Source organism: Dendrobates tinctorius, unplaced genomic scaffold (assembly GCF_039654945.1).
Source record: "Dendrobates tinctorius isolate UK_male_01 unplaced genomic scaffold, ASM3965494v1 ptg000302l, whole genome shotgun sequence".
Lineage (NCBI taxonomy): Eukaryota > Metazoa > Chordata > Amphibia > Anura > Dendrobatidae > Dendrobates > Dendrobates tinctorius.
Genome location: NW_027361969.1, coordinates 1,353,208 through 1,370,414, shown reverse-complemented (window position 1 = coordinate 1,370,414; position 17,207 = coordinate 1,353,208).

Genomic DNA, 17,207 nt, shown 5'->3' with positions numbered 1-17,207 from the left:
TCAATAGGGTCCAAAATATCAAAAAACAGCGGTTTGAATGAACACACATTTCTTGGTAGAATCGTTCAGGACTGAAATTTTTGATGTTTTTCTACTCCTCTCATGAGCCCAAACAAGTCTCTAAAAGGATGAGTTTGCAACTACTTTACTTTTGGAGAAAATTCAAAACATTCATTATTCAATAGAGCCCAATAGCAAAAACCAGCGTTTTGAATGAAGAATCACATTTCTTGGTAGAATCATGCAGGATTGAAATTTTTGATGGTTTTTTACTCCTCTCAACAGCCCAAACAAGTTTCTAAAAGGATGAGTTTGCAACTACTTTACTTTTGGAGAAAATTCAAAACATTCATTATTCAATAGGGCCCAAACTATCAAAAACCAGCGGTTTCAATGAACACACATTTCTTGGTAGAATCATGCAGGACTGAAATTTTTGATGTTTTTCTACTCCTCTCATGAGCCCAAACAAGTCTCTAAAAGCATGAGTTTGCAACTACTTTACTTTTGGAGAAAATTCAAAACATTCATTATTCAATAGAGCCCAATAGCAAAAATCAGGTTTTGAATGAAGAATCACATTTCTTGGTAGAATCATGCAGGATTGAAATTTTTGATGGTTTTTTACTCCTCTCAACAGCCCAAACAAGTTTCTAAAAGGATGAGTTTGCAACTACTTTAATTTTGGAGAAAATTCAAAACATTCATTATTCAATAGGGCCCAAACTTTCAAAAACCAGCGGTTTCAATGAACACACATTTCTTGGTAGAATCATGCAGGACTGAAATTTTTGATGTTTTTCTACTCCTCTCATGAGCCCAAACAAGTTTCTAAAAGCATGAGTTTGCAACTAGTTTACTTTTGGAGAACATTCAAAACATTCACTACTCAATAGAGCCCAATAGCAAAAATCAGGTTTTGAATGAAGAATCACATTTCTTGGTAAAATCATGCAGGATTGAAATTTTTGATGGTTTTTTACTCCTCTCAACAGCCCAAACAAGTTTCTAAAAGGATGAGTTTGCAACTACTTTACTTTTGGAGAAAATTCAAAACATTCATTATTCAATAGGGCCCAAACTATCAAAAACCAGCGGTTTCAATGAACACACATTTCTTGGTAGAATCATGCAGGACTGAAATTTTTGATGTTTTTCTACTCCTCTCATGAGCCCAAACAAGTCTCTAAAAGCATGAGTTTGCAACTACTTTACTTTTGGAGAAAATTCAAAACATTCATTATTCAATAGAGCCCAATAGCAAAAATCAGGTTTTGAATGAAGAATCACATTTCTTGGTAGAATCAAGCAGGATTGAAATTTTTGATGGTTTTTTACTCCTCTCAACAGCCCAAACAAGTTTCTAAAAGGATGAGTTTGCAACTACTTTACTTTTGGAGAAAATTCAAAACATTCATTATTCAATAGGGCCCAAACTATCAAAAACCAGCGGTTTCAATGAACACACATTTCTTGGTAGAATCATGCAGGACTGAAATTTTTGATGTTTTTCTACTCCTCTCATGAGCCCAAACAAGTCTCTAAAAGCATGAGTTTGCAACTACTTTACTTTTGGAGAAAATTCAAAACATTCACTTTTCAATAGAGCCCAAAAGCAAAAATCAGGTTTTGAATGAAGAATCACATTTCTTGGTAGAATCATGCAGGATTGAAATTTTTGATGGTTTTTTACTCCTCTCAACAGCCCAAACAAGTTTCTAAAAGGATGAGTTTGCAACTACTTTACTTTTGGAGAAAATTCAAAACATTCATTATTCAATAGGGCCCAAACTATCAAAAACCAGCGGTTTCAATGAACACACATTTCTTGGTAGAATCATGCAGGACTGAAATTTTTGATGTTTTTCTACTCCTCTCATGAGCCCAAACAAGTCTCTAAAAGCATGAGTTTGCAACTACTTTACTTTTGGAGAAAATTCAAAACATTCATTATTCAATAGAGCCCAATAGCAAAAATCAGGTTTTGAATGAAGAATCACATTTCTTGGTAGAAGCATGCAGGATTGAAATTTTTGATGGTTTTTTACTCCTCTCAACAGCTCAAACAAGTTTCTAAAAGGATGAGTTTGCAACTACTTTACTTTTGGAGAAAATTCAAAACATTCATTATTCAATAGGGCCCAAACTATCAAAAACCAGCGGTTTCAATGAACACACATTTCTTGGTAGAATCATGCAGGACTGAAATTTTTGATGTTTTTCTACTCCTCTCATGAGCCCAAACAAGTCTCTAAAAGCATGAGTTTGCAACTACTTTACTTTTGGAGAAAATTCAAAACATTCATTATTCAATAGAGCCCAATAGCAAAAATCAGGTTTTGAATGAAGAATCACATTTCTTGGTAGAATCATGCAGGATTGAAATTTTTGATGGTTTTTTACTCCTCTCAACAGCCCAAACAAGTTTCTAAAAGGATGAGTTTGCAACTACTTTACTTTTGGAGAAAATTCAAAACATTCATTATTCAATAGGGCCCAAACTATCAAAAACCAGCGGTTTCAATGAACACACATTTCTTGGTAGAATCATGCAGGACTGAAATTTTTGATGTTTTTCCACTCCTCTCATGAGGCCAAACAAGTCTCTAAAAGCATGAGTTTGCAACTACTTTACTTTTGGAGAAAATTCAAAACATTCATTATTCAATAGAGCCCAATAGCAAAAATCAGGTTTTGAATGAAGAATCACATTTCTTGGTAGAAGCATGCAGGATTGAAATTTTTGATGGTTTTTTACTCCTCTCAACAGCCCAAACAAGTTTCTAAAAGGATGAGTTTGCAACTGCTTTACTTTTGGAGAAAATTCAAAACATTCATTATTCAATAGGGCCCAAAATATCAAAAAACAGCGGTTTGAATGAACACACATTTCTTGGTAGAATCGTGCAGGACTGAAATTTTTGATGTTTTTCTACTCCTCTCATGAGCCCAAACAAGTCTCTAAAAGGATGAGTTTGCAACTACTTTACTTTTGGAGAAAATTCAAAACATTCATTATTCAATAGAGCCCAATAGCAAAAACCAGCGTTTTGAATGAAGAATCACATTTCTTGGTAGAATCATGCAGGATTGAAATTTTTGATGGTTTTTTACTCCTCTCAACAGCCCAAACAAGTTTCTAAAAGGATGAGTTTGCAACTACTTTACTTTTGGAGAAAATTCAAAACATTCATTATTCAATAGGGCCCAAACTATCAAAAACCAGCGGTTTCAATGAACACACATTTCTTGGTAGAATCATGCAGGACTGAAATTTTTGATGTTTTTCTACTCCTCTCATGAGCCCAAACAAGTCTCTAAAAGCATGAGTTTGCAACTACTTTACTTTTGGAGAAAATTCAAAACATTCATTATTCAATAGAGCCCAATAGCAAAAATCAGGTTTTGAATGAAGAATCACATTTCTTGGTAGAATCATGTAGGATTGAAATTTTTGATGGTTTTTTACTCCTCTCTACAGCCCAAACAAGTTTCTAAAAGGATGAGTTTGCAACTGCTTTACTTTTGGAGAAAATTCAAAACATTCATTATACAATTGGGCCAAAACTATCAAAAACCAGCGGTTTCAATGAACACACATTTCTTGGTAGAATCATGCAGGACTGAAATTTTTGATGTTTTTCTACTCCTCTCATGAGCCCAAACAAGTCTCTAAAAGCATGAGTTTGCAACTACTTTACTTTTGGAGAAAATTCAAAACATTCATTATTCAATAGAGCCCAATAGCAAAAATCAGGTTTTGAATGAAGAATCACATTTCTTGGTAGAATCATGCAGGATTGAAATTTTTGATGGTTTTTTACTCCTCTCAACAGCCCAAACAAGTTTCTAAAAGGATGAGTTTGCAACTACTTTACTTTTGGAGAAAATTCAAAACATTCATTATTCAATAGGGCCCAAACTATCAAAAACCAGCGGTTTCAATGAACACACATTTCTTGGTAGAATCATGCAGGACTGAAATTTTTGATGTTTTTCTACTCCTCTCATGAGCCCAAACAAGTCTCTAAAAGCATGAGTTTGCAACTACTTTACTTTTGGAGAAAATTCAAAACATTCATTATTCAATAGAGCCCAATAGCAAAAATCAGGTTTTGAATGAAAAATCACATTTCTTGGTAGAATCATGCAGGATTGAAATTTTTGATGGTTTTTTACTCCTCTCAACAGCCCAAACAAGTTTCTAAAAGGATGAGTTTGCAACTACTTTACTTTTGGAGAAAATTCAAAACATTCATTATTCAATAGGGCCCAAACTATCAAAAACCAGCGGTTTCAATGAACACACATTTCTTGGTAGAATCATGCAGGACTGAAATTTTTGATGTTTTTCTACTCCTCTCATGAGCCCAAACAAGTCTCTAAAAGCATGAGTTTGCAACTACTTTACTTTTGGAGAAAATTCAAAACATTCATTATTCAATAGAGCCCAATAGCAAAAATCAGGTTTTGAATGAAGAATCACATTTCTTGGTAAAATCATGCAGGATTGAAATTTTTGATGGTTTTTTACTCCTCTCAACAGCCCAAACAAGTTTCTAAAAGGATGAGTTTGCAACTACTTTACTTTTGGAGAAAATTCAAAACATTCATTATTCAATAGGGCCCAAACTATCAAAAACCAGCGGTTTCAATGAACACACATTTCTTGGTAGAATCATGCAGGACTGAAATTTTTGATGTTTTTCTACTCCTCTCATGAGCCCAAACAAGTTTCTAAAAGCATGAGTTTGCAACTAGTTTACTTTTGGAGAACATTCAAAACATTCACTATTCCATAGAGCCCAATAGCAAAAATCAGGTTTTGAATGAAGAATCACATTTCTTGGTAAAATCATGCAGGATTGAAATTTTTGATGGTTTTTTACTCCACTCAACAGCCCAAACAAGTTTCTAAAAGGATGAGTTTGCAACTACTTTACTTTTGGAGAAAATTCAAAACATTCATTATTCAATAGGGCCCAAACTATCAAAAACCAGCGGTTTGAATGAACACACATTTCTTGGTAGAATCATGCAGGACTCAAATTTTTGATGTTTTTCTACTCCTCTCATGAGTCCAAACAAGTTTCTAAAAGCATGAGTTTGCAACTACTTTACTTTTGGAGAAAATTCAAAACATTCATTATTCAATAGAGCCCAATAGCAAAAATCAGGTTTTGAATGAAGAATCACATTTCTTGGTAGAATCATGCAGGATTGAAATTTTTGATGGTTTTTTACTCCTCTCAACAGCCCAAACAAGTTTCTAAAAGGATGAGTTTGCAACTACTTTACTTTTGGAGAAAATTCAAAACATTCATTATTCAATAGGGCCCAAACTATCAAAAACCAGCGGTTTGAATGAACACACATTTCTTGGTAGAATCATGCAGGACTGAAATTTTTGATGTTTTTCTACTCCTCTCATGAGCCCAAACAAGTCTCTAAAAGCATGAGTTTGCAACTACTTTACTTTTGGAGAAAATTCAAAACATTCATTATTCAATAGAGCCCAATAGCAAAAATCAGGTTTTGAATGAAAAATCACATTTCTTGGTAGAATCATGCAGGATTGAAATTTTTGATGGTTTTTTACTCCTCTCAACAGCCCAAACAAGTTTCTAAAAGGATGAGTTTGCAACTACTTTACTTTTGGAGAAAATTCAAAACATTCATTATTCAATAGGGCCCAAACTATCAAAAACCAGCGGTTTCAATGAACACACATTTCTTGGTAGAATCATGCAGGACTGAAATTTTTGATGTTTTTCTACTCCTCTCATGAGCCCAAACAAGTCTCTAAAAGCATGAGTTTGCAACTACTTTACTTTTGGAGAAAATTCAAAACATTCATTATTCAATAGAGCCCAATAGCAAAAATCAGGTTTTGAATGAAGAATCACATTTCTTGGTAGAATCATGCAGGATTGAAATTTTTGATGGTTTTTTACTCCTCTCAACAGCCCAAACAAGTTTCTAAAAGGATGAGTTTGCAACTACTTTACTTTTGGAGAAAATTCAAAACATTCATTATTCAATAGGGCCCAAACTATCAAAAACCAGCGGTTTCAATGAACACACATTTCTTGGTAGAATCATGCAGGACTGAAATTTTTGATGTTTTTCTACTCCTCTCATGAGCCCAAACAAGTCTCTAAAAGCATGAGTTTGCAACTACTTTACTTTTGGAGAAAATTCAAAACATTCATTATTCAATAGAGCCCAATAGCAAAAATCAGGTTTTGAATGAAAAATCACATTTCTTGGTAGAATCATGCAGGATTGAAATTTTTGATGGTTTTTTACTCCTCTCAACAGCCCAAACAAGTTTCTAAAAGGATGAGTTTGCAACTACTTTACTTTTGGAGAAAATTCAAAACATTCATTATTCAATAGGGCCCAAACTATCAAAAACCAGCGGTTTCAATGAACACACATTTCTTGGTAGAATCATGCAGGACTGAAATTTTTGATGTTTTTCTACTCCTCTCATGAGCCCAAACAAGTCTCTAAAAGCATGAGTTTGCAACTACTTTACTTTTGGAGAAAATTCAAAACATTCATTATTCAATAGAGCCCAATAGCAAAAATCAGGTTTTGAATGAAGAATCACATTTCTTGGTAAAATCATGCAGGATTGAAATTTTTGATGGTTTTTTACTCCTCTCAACAGCCCAAACAAGTTTCTAAAAGGATGAGTTTCCAACTACTTTACTTTTGGAGAAAATTCAAAACATTCATTATTCAATAGGGCCCAAACTATCAAAAACCAGCGGTTTCAATGAACACACATTTCTTGGTAGAATCATGCAGGACTGAAATTTTTGATGTTTTTCTACTCCTCTCATGAGCCCAAACAAGTTTCTAAAAGCATGAGTTTGCAACTATTTTACTTTTGGAGAACATTCAAAACATTCACTATTCAATAGAGCCCAATAGCAAAAATCAGGTTTTGAATGAAGAATCACATTTCTTGGTAAAATCATGCAGGATTGAAATTTTTGATGGTTTTTTACTCCTCTCAACAGCCCAAACAAGTTTCTAAAAGGATGAGTTTGCAACTACTTTACTTTTGGAGAAAATTCAAAACATTCATTATTCAATAGGGCCCAAACTATCAAAAACCAGCGGTTTCAATGAACACACATTTCTTGGTAGAATCATGCAGGACTGAAATTTTTGATGTTTTTCTACTCCTCTCATGAGCCCAAACAAGTCTCTAAAAGCATGAGTTTGCAACTACTTTACTTTTGGAGAAAATTCAAAACATTCATTATTCAATAGAGCCCAATAGCAAAAATCAGGTTTTGAATGAAGAATCACATTTCTTGGTAGAATCATGCAGGATTGAAATTTTTGATGGTTTTTTACTCCTCTCAACAGCCCAAACAAGTTTCTAAAATGATGTGTTTGCAACTACTTTACTTTTGGAGAAAATTCAAAACATTCATTATTCAATAGGGCCCAAACTATCAAAAACCAGCGGTTTCAATGAACACACATTTCTTGGTAGAATCATGCAGGACTGAAATTTTTGATGTTTTTCTACTCCTCTCATGAGCCCAAACAAGTCTCTAAAAGAATGAGTTTGCAACTACTTTACTTTTGGAGAAAATTCAAAACATTCATTATTCAATAGAGCCCAATAGCAAAAATCAGGTTTTGAATGAAGAATCACATTTCTTGGTAAAATCATGCAGGATTGAAATTTTTGATGGTTTTTTACTCCTCTCAACAGCCCAAACAAGTTTCTAAAAGGATGAGTTCCAACTACTTTACTTTTGGAGAAAATTCAAAACATTCATTATTCAATAGGGCCCAAACTATCAAAAACCAGCGGTTTCAATGAACACACATTTCTTGGTAGAATCATGCAGGACTGAAATTTTTGATGTTTTTCTACTCCTCTCATGAGCCCAAACAAGTTTCTAAAAGCATGAGTTTGCAACTAGTTTACTTTTGGAGAACATTCAAAACATTCACTATTCAATAGAGCCCAATAGCAAAAATCAGGTTTTGAATGAAGAATCACATTTCTTGGTAAAATCATGCAGGATTGAAATTTTTGATGGTTTTTTACTCCTCTCAACAGCCCAAACAAGTTTCTAAAAGGATGAATTTGCAACTACTTTACTTTTGGAGAAAATTCAAAACATTCATTATTCAATAGGGCCCAAACTATCAAAAACCAGCGGTTTCAATGAACACACATTTCTTGGTAGAATCATGCAGGACTGAAATTTTTGATGTTTTTCTACTCCTCTCATGAGCCCAAACAAGTCTCTAAAAGCATGAGTTTGCAACTACTTTACTTTTGGAGAAAATTCAAAACATTCATTATTCAATAGAGCCCAATAGCAAAAATCAGGTTTTGAATGAAGAATCACATTTCTTGGTAGAATCATGCAGGATTGAAATTTTTGATGGTTTTTTACTCCTCTCAACAGCCCAAACAAGTTTCTAAAAGGATGAGTTTGCAACTACTTTACTTTTGGAGAAAATTCAAAACATTCATTATTCAATAGGGCCCAAACTATCAAAAACCAGCGGTTTCAATGAACACACATTTCTTGGTAGAATCATGCAAGACTGAAATTTTTGATGTTTTTCTACTCCTCTCATGAGCCCAAACAAGTCTCTAAAAGCATGAGTTTGCAACTACTTTACTTTTGGAGAACATTCAAAACATTCACTATTCAATAGAGCCCAATAGCAAAAATCAGGTTTTGAATGAAGAATCACATTTCTTGGTAAAATCATGCAGGATTGAAATTTTTGATGGTTTTTTACTCCTCTCAACAGCCCAAACAAGTTTCTAAAAGGATGAGTTTGCAACTACTTTACTTTTGGAGAAAATTCAAAACATTCATTATTCAATAGGGCCCAAACTATCAAAAACCAGCGGTTTCAATGAACACACATTTCTTGGTAGAATCATGCAGGACTGAAATTTTTGATGTTTTTCTACTCCTCTCATGAGCCCAAACAAGTCTCTAAAAGCATGAGTTTGCAACTACTTTACTTTTGGAGAAAATTCAAAACATTCATTATTCAATAGAGCCCAATAGCAAAAATCAGGTTTTGAATGAAGAATCACATTTCTTGGTAGAATCATGCAGGATTGAAATTTTTGATGGTTTTTTACTCCTCTCAACAGCCCAAACAAGTTTCTAAAAGGATGAGTTTGCAACTACTTTGCTTTTGGAGAAAATTCAAAACATTCATTATTCAATAGGGCCCAAACTATCAAAAACCAGCGGTTTCAATGAACACACATTTCTTGGTAGAATCATGCAGGACTGAAATTTTTGATGTTTTTCTACTCCTCTCATGAGCCCAAACAAGTCTCTAAAAGCATGAGTTTGCAACTACTTTACTTTTGGAGAAAATTCAAAACATTCACTTTTCAATAGAGCCCAATAGCAAAAATCAGGTTTTGAATGAAGAATCACATTTCTTGGTAGAATCATGCAGGATTGAAATTTTTGATGGTTTTTTACTCCTCTCAAGAGCCCAAACAAGTTTCTAAAAGGATGAGTTTGCAACTACTTTACTTTTGGAGAAAATTCAAAACATTCATTATTCAATAGGGCCCAAACTATCAAAAACCAGCGGTTTGAATGAACACACATTTCTTGGTAGAATCATGCAGGACTGAAATTTTTGATGTTTTTCTACTCCTCTCATGAGCCCAAACAAGTCTCTAAAAGCATGAGTTTGCAACTACTTTACTTTTGGAGAAAATTCAAAACATTCATTATTCAATAGAGCCCAATAGCAAAAATCAGGTTTTGAATGAAGAATCACATTTCTTGGTAGAAGCATGCAGGATTGAAATTTTTGATGGTTTTTTACTCCTCTCAACAGCCCAAACAAGTTTCTAAAAGGATGAGTTTGCAACTACTTTACTTTTGGAGAAAATTCAAAACATTCATTATTCAATAGGGCCCAAACTATCAAAAACCAGCGGTTTCAATGAAAACACATTTCTTGGTAGAATCATGCAGGACTGAAGTTTTTGATGTTTTTCTACTCCTCTCATGAGCCCAAACAAGTCTCTAAAAGCATGAGTTTGCAACTACTTTACTTTTGGAGAAAATTCAAAACATTCATTATTCAATAGAGCCCAATAGCAAAAATCAGGTTTTGAATGAAGAATCACATTTCTTGGTAGAATCATGCAGGATTGAAATTTTTGATGGTTTTTTACTCCTCTCAACAGCCCAAACAAGTTTCTAAAAGGATGAGTTTGCAACTACTTTACTTTTGGAGAAAATTCAAAACATTCATTATTCAATAGGGCCCAAACTATCAAAAACCAGCGGTTTCAATGAACACACATTTCTTGGTAGAATCATGCAGGACTGAAATTTTTGATGTTTTTCTACTCCTCTCATGAGCCCAAACAAGTCTCTAAAAGCATGAGTTTGCAACTACTTTACTTTTGGAGAAAATTCAAAACATTCATTATTCAATAGAGCCCAATAGCAAAAATCAGGTTTTGAATGAAGAATCACATTTCTTGGTAAAATCATGCAGGATTGAAATTTTTGATGGTTTTTTACTCCTCTCAACAGCCCAAACAAGTTTCTAAAAGGATGAGTTTGCAACTACTTTACTTTTGGAGAAAATTCAAAACATTCATTATTCAATAGGGCCCAAACTATCAAAAACCAGCGGTTTCAATGAACACACATTTCTTGGTAGAATCATGCAGGACTGAAATTTTTGATGTTTTTCTACTCCTCTCATGAGCCCAAACAAGTCTCTAAAAGCATGAGTTTGCAACTACTTTACTTTTGGAGAAAATTCAAAACATTCATTATTCAATAGAGCCCAATAGCAAAAATCAGGTTTTGAATGAAGAATCACATTTCTTGGTAGAATCATGCAGGATTGAAATTTTTGATGGTTTTTTACTCCTCTCAACAGCCCAAACAAGTTTCTAAAAGGATGAGTTTGCAACTACTTTACTTTTGGAGAAAATTCAAAACATTCATTATTCAATAGGGCCCAAACTATCAAAAACCAGCGGTTTCAATGAACACACATTTCTTGGTAGAATCATGCAGGACTGAAATTTTTGATGTTTTTCTACTCCTCTCATGAGCCCAAACAAGTCTCTAAAAGCATGAGTTTGCAACTACTTTACTTTTGGAGAAAATTCAAAACATTCACTTTTCAATAGAGCCCAATAGCAAAAATCAGGTTTTGAATGAAGAATCACATTTCTTGGTAGAATCATGCAGGATTGAAATTTTTGATGGTTTTTTACTCCTCTCAACAGCCCAAACAAGTTTCTAAAAGGATGAGTTTGCAACTACTTTACTTTTGGAGAAAATTCAAAACATTCATTATTCAATAGGGCCCAAACTATCAAAAACCAGCGGTTTGAATGAACACACATTTCTTGGTAGAATCATGCAGGACTGAAATTTTTGATGTTTTTCTACTCCTCTCATGAGCCCAAACAAGTCTCTAAAAGCATGAGTTTGCAACTACTTTACTTTTGGAGAAAATTCAAAACATTCATTATTCAATAGAGCCCAATAGCAAAAATCAGGTTTTGAATGAAGAATCACATTTCTTGGTAGAAGCATGCAGGATTGAAATTTTTGATGGTTTTTTACTCCTCTCAACAGCCCAAACAAGTTTCTAAAAGGATGAGTTTGCAACTACTTTACTTTTGGAGAAAATTCAAAACATTCATTATTCAATAGGGCCCAAACTATCAAAAACCAGCGGTTTCAATGAACACACATTTCTTGGTAGAATCATGCAGGACTGAAATTTTTGATGTTTTTCTACTCCTCTCATGAGCCCAAACAAGTCTCTAAAAGCATGAGTTTGCAACTACTTTACTTTTGGAGAAAATTCAAAACATTCATTATTCAATAGAGCACAATAGCAAAAATCAGGTTTTGAATGAAGAATCACATTTCTTGGTAGAATCATGCAGGATTGAAATTTTTGATGGTTTTTTACTCCTCTCAACAGCCCAAACAAGTTTCTAAAAGGATGAGTTTGCAACTACTTTACTTTTGGAGAAAATTCAAAACATTCATTATTCAATAGGGCCCAAACTATCAAAAACCAGCGGTTTCAATGAACACACATTTCTTGGTAGAATCATGCAGGACTGAAATTTTTGATGTTTTTCCACTCCTCTCATGAGGCCAAACAAGTCTCTAAAAGCATGAGTTTGCAACTACTTTACATTTGGAGAAAATTCAAAACATTCATTATTCAATAGAGCCCAATAGCAAAAATCAGGTTTTGAATGAAGAATCACATTTCTTGGTAGAAGCATGCAGGATTGAAATTTTTGATGGTTTTTTACTCCTCTCAACAGCCCAAACAAGTTTCTAAAAGGATGAGTTTGCAACTGCTTTACTTTTGGAGAAAATTCAAAACATTCATTATTCAATAGGGCCCAAAATATCAAAAAACAGCGGTTTGAATGAACACACATTTCTTGGTAGAATCGTGCAGAACTGAAATTTTTGATGTTTTTCTACTCCTCTCATGAGCCCAAACAAGTCTCTAAAAGGATGAGTTTGCAACTACTTTACTTTTGGAGAAAATTCAAAACATTCATTATTCAATAGAGCCCAATAGCAAAAACCAGCGTTTTGAATGAAGAATCACATTTCTTGGTAGAATCATGCAGGATTGAAATTTTTGATGGTTTTTTACTCCTCTCAACAGCCCAAACAAGTTTCTAAAAGGATGAGTTTGCAACTACTTTACTTTTGGAGAAAATTCAAAACATTCATTATTCAATAGGGCCCAAACTATCAAAAACCAGCGGTTTGAATGAACACACATTTCTTGGTAGAATCATGCAGGACTGAAATTTTTGATGTTTTTCTACTCCTCTCATGAGCCCAAACAAGTCTCTAAAAGCATGAGTTTGCAACTACTTTACTTTTGGAGAAAATTCAAAACATTCATTATTCAATAGAGCCCAATAGCAAAAATCAGGTTTTGAATGAAGAATCACATTTCTTGGTAGAATCATGTAGGATTGAAATTTTTGATGGTTTTTTACTCCTCTCTACAGCCCAAACAAGTTTCTAAAAGGATGAGTTTGCAACTGCTTTACTTTTGGAGAAAATTCAAAACATTCATTATTCAATAGGGCCCAAACTATCAAAAACCAGCGGTTTGAATGAACACACATTTCTTGGTAGAATCATGCAGGACTCAAATTTTTGATGTTTTTCTACTCCTCTCATGAGCCCAAACAAGTTTCTAAAAGCATGAGTTTGCAACTACTTTACTTTTGGAGAAAATTCAAAACATTCATTATTCAATAGAGCCCAATAGCAAAAATCAGGTTTTGAATGAAGAATCACATTTCTTGGTAGAATCATGCAGGATTGAAATTTTTGATGGTTTTTTACTCCTCTCAACAGCCCAAACAAGTTTCTAAAAGGATGAGTTTGCAACTACTTTACTTTTGGAGAAAATTCAAAACATTCATTATTCAATAGGGCCCAAACTATCAAAAACCAGCGGTTTCAATGAACACACATTTCTTGGTAGAATCATGCAGGACTGAAATTTTTGATGTTTTTCTACTCCTCTCATGAGCCCAAACAAGTCTCTAAAAGCATGAGTTTGCAACTACTTTACTTTTGGAGAAAATTCAAAACATTCATTATTCAATAGAGCCCAATAGCAAAAATCAGGTTTTGAATGAAGAATCACATTTCTTGGTAGAATCATGCAGGATTGAAATTTTTGATGGTTTTTTACTCCTCTCAACAGCCCAAACAAGTTTCTAAAAGGATGAGTTTGCAACTACTTTACTTTTGGAGAAAATTCAAAACATTCATTATTCAATAGGGCCCAAACTATCAAAAACCAGCGGTTTCAATGAACACACATTTCTTGGTAGAATCATGCAGGACTGAAATTTTTGATGTTTTTCTACTCCTCTCATGAGCCCAAACAAGTCTCTAAAAGCATGAGTTTGCAACTACTTTACTTTTGGAGAAAATTCAAAACATTCATTATTCAATAGAGCCCAATAGCAAAAATCAGGTTTTGAATGAAAAATCACATTTCTTGGTAGAATCATGCAGGATTGAAATTTTTGATGGTTTTTTACTCCTCTCAATAGCCCAAACAAGTTTCTAAAAGGATGAGTTTGCAACTACTTTACTTTTGGAGAAAATTCAAAACATTCATTATTCAATAGGGCCCAAACTATCAAAAACCAGCGGTTTCAATGAACACACATTTCTTGGTAGAATCATGCAGGACTGAAATTTTTGATGTTTTTCTACTCCTCTCATGAGCCCAAACAAGTCTCTAAAAGCATGAGTTTGCAACTACTTTACTTTTGGAGAAAATTCAAAACATTCATTATTCAATAGAGCCCAATAGCAAAAATCAGGTTTTGAATGAAGAATCACATTTCTTGGTAAAATCATGCAGGATTGAAATTTTTGATGGTTTTTTACTCCTCTCAACAGCCCAAACAAGTTTCTAAAAGGATGAGTTTCCAACTACTTTACTTTTGGAGAAAATTCAAAACATTCATTATTCAATAGGGCCCAAACTATCAAAAACCAGCGGTTTCAATGAACACACATTTCTTGGTAGAATCATGCAGGACTGAAATTTTTGATGTTTTTCTACTCCTCTCATGAGCCCAAACAAGTTTCTAAAAGCATGAGTTTGCAACTAGTTTACTTTTGGAGAACATTCAAAACATTCACTATTCAATAGAGCCCAATAGCAAAAATCAGGTTTTGAATGAAGAATCACATTTCTTGGTAAAATCATGCAGGATTGAAATTTTTGATGGTTTTTTACTCCTCTCAACAGCCCAAACAAGTTTCTAAAAGGATGAGTTTGCAACTACTTTACTTTTGGAGAAAATTCAAAACATTCATTATTCAATAGGGCCCAAACTATCAAAAACCAGCGGTTTCAATGAACACACATTTCTTGGTAGAATCATGCAGGACTGAAATTTTTGATGTTTTTCTACTCCTCTCATGAGCCCAAACAAGTCTCTAAAAGCATGAGTTTGCAACTACTTTACTTTTGGAGAAAATTCAAAACATTCACTTTTCAATAGAGCCCAATAGCAAAAATCAGGTTTTGAATGAAGAATCACATTTCTTGGTAGAATCATGCAGGATTGAAATTTTTGATGGTTTTTTACTCCTCTCAACAGCCCAAACAAGTTTCTAAAAGGATGAGTTTGCAACTACTTTACTTTTGGAGAAAATTCAAAACATTCATTATTCAATAGGGCCCAAACTATCAAAAACCAGCGGTTTGAATGAACACACATTTCTTGGTAGAATCATGCAGGACTGAAATTTTTGATGTTTTTCTACTCCTCTCATGAGCCCAAACAAGTCTCTAAAAGCATGAGTTTGCAACTACTTTACTTTTGGAGAAAATTCAAAACATTCATTATTCAATAGAGCCCAATAGCAAAAATCAGGTTTTGAATGAAGAATCACATTTCTTGGTAGAAGCATGCAGGATTGAAATTTTTGATGGTTTTTTACTCCTCTCAACAGCCCAAACAAGTTTCTAAAAGGATGAGTTTGCAACTACTTTACTTTTGGAGAAAATTCAAAACATTCATTATTCAATAGGGCCCAAACTATCAAAAACCAGCGGTTTCAATGAACACACATTTCTTGGTAGAATCATGCAGGACTGAAATTTTTGATGTTTTTCTACTCCTCTCATGAGCCCAAACAAGTCTCTAAAAGCATGAGTTTGCAACTACTTTACTTTTGGAGAAAATTCAAAACATTCATTATTCAATAGAGCCCAATAGCAAAAATCAGGTTTTGAATGAAGAATCACATTTCTTGGTAGAATCATGCAGGATTGAAATTTTTGATGGTTTTTTACTCCTCTCAACAGCCCAAACAAGTTTCTAAAAGGATGAGTTTGCAACTACTTTACTTTTGGAGAAAATTCAAAACATTCATTATTCAATAGGGCCCAAACTATCAAAAACCAGCGGTTTCAACGAACACACATTTCTTGGTAGAATCATGCAGGACTGAAATTTTTGATGTTTTTCCACTCCTCTCATGAGGCCAAACAAGTCTCTAAAAGCATGAGTTTGCAACTACTTTACATTTGGAGAAAATTCAAAACATTCATTATTCAATAGAGCCCAATAGCAAAAATCAGGTTTTGAATGAAGAATCACATTTCTTGGTAGAAGCATGCAGGATTGAAATTTTTGATGGTTTTTTACTCCTCTCAACAGCCCAAACAAGTTTCTAAAAGGATGAGTTTGCAACTGCTTTACTTTTGGAGAAAATTCAAAACATTCATTATTCAATAGGGCCCAAAATATCAAAAAACAGCGGTTTGAATGAACACACATTTCTTGGTAGAATCGTGCAGGACTGAAATTTTTGATGTTTTTCTACTCCTCTCATGAGCCCAAACAAGTCTCTAAAAGGATGAGTTTGCAACTACTTTACTTTTGGAGAAAATTCAAAACATTCATTATTCAATAGAGCCCAATAGCAAAAACCAGCGTTTTGAATGAAGAATCACATTTCTTGGTAGAATCATGCAGGATTGAAATTTTTGATGGTTTTTTACTCCTCTCAACAGCCCAAACAAGTTTCTAAAAGGATGAGTTTGCAACTACTTTACTTTTGGAGAAAATTCAAAACATTCATTATTCAATAGGGCCCAAACTATCAAAAACCAGCGGTTTCAATGAACACACATTTCTTGGTAGAATCATGCAGGACTGAAATTTTTGATGTTTTTCTACTCCTCTCATGAGCCCAAACAAGTCTCTAAAAGCATGAGTTTGCAACTACTTTACTTTTGGAGAAAATTCAAAACATTCATTATTCAATAGAGCCCAATAGCAAAAATCAGGTTTTGAATGAAGAATCACATTTCTTGGTAGAATCATGTAGGATTGAAATTTTTGATGGTTTTTTACTCCTCTCTACAGCCCAAACAAGTTTCTAAAAGGATGAGTTTGCAACTGCTTTACTTTTGGAGAAAATTCAAAACATTCATTATTCAATAGGGCCCAAACTATCAAAAACCAGCGGTTTGAATGAACACACATTTCTTGGTAGAATCATGCAGGACTCAAATTTTTGATGTTTTTCTACTCCTCTCATGAGCCCAAACAAGTTTCTAAAAGCATGAGTTTGCAACTACTTTACTTTTGGAGAAAATTC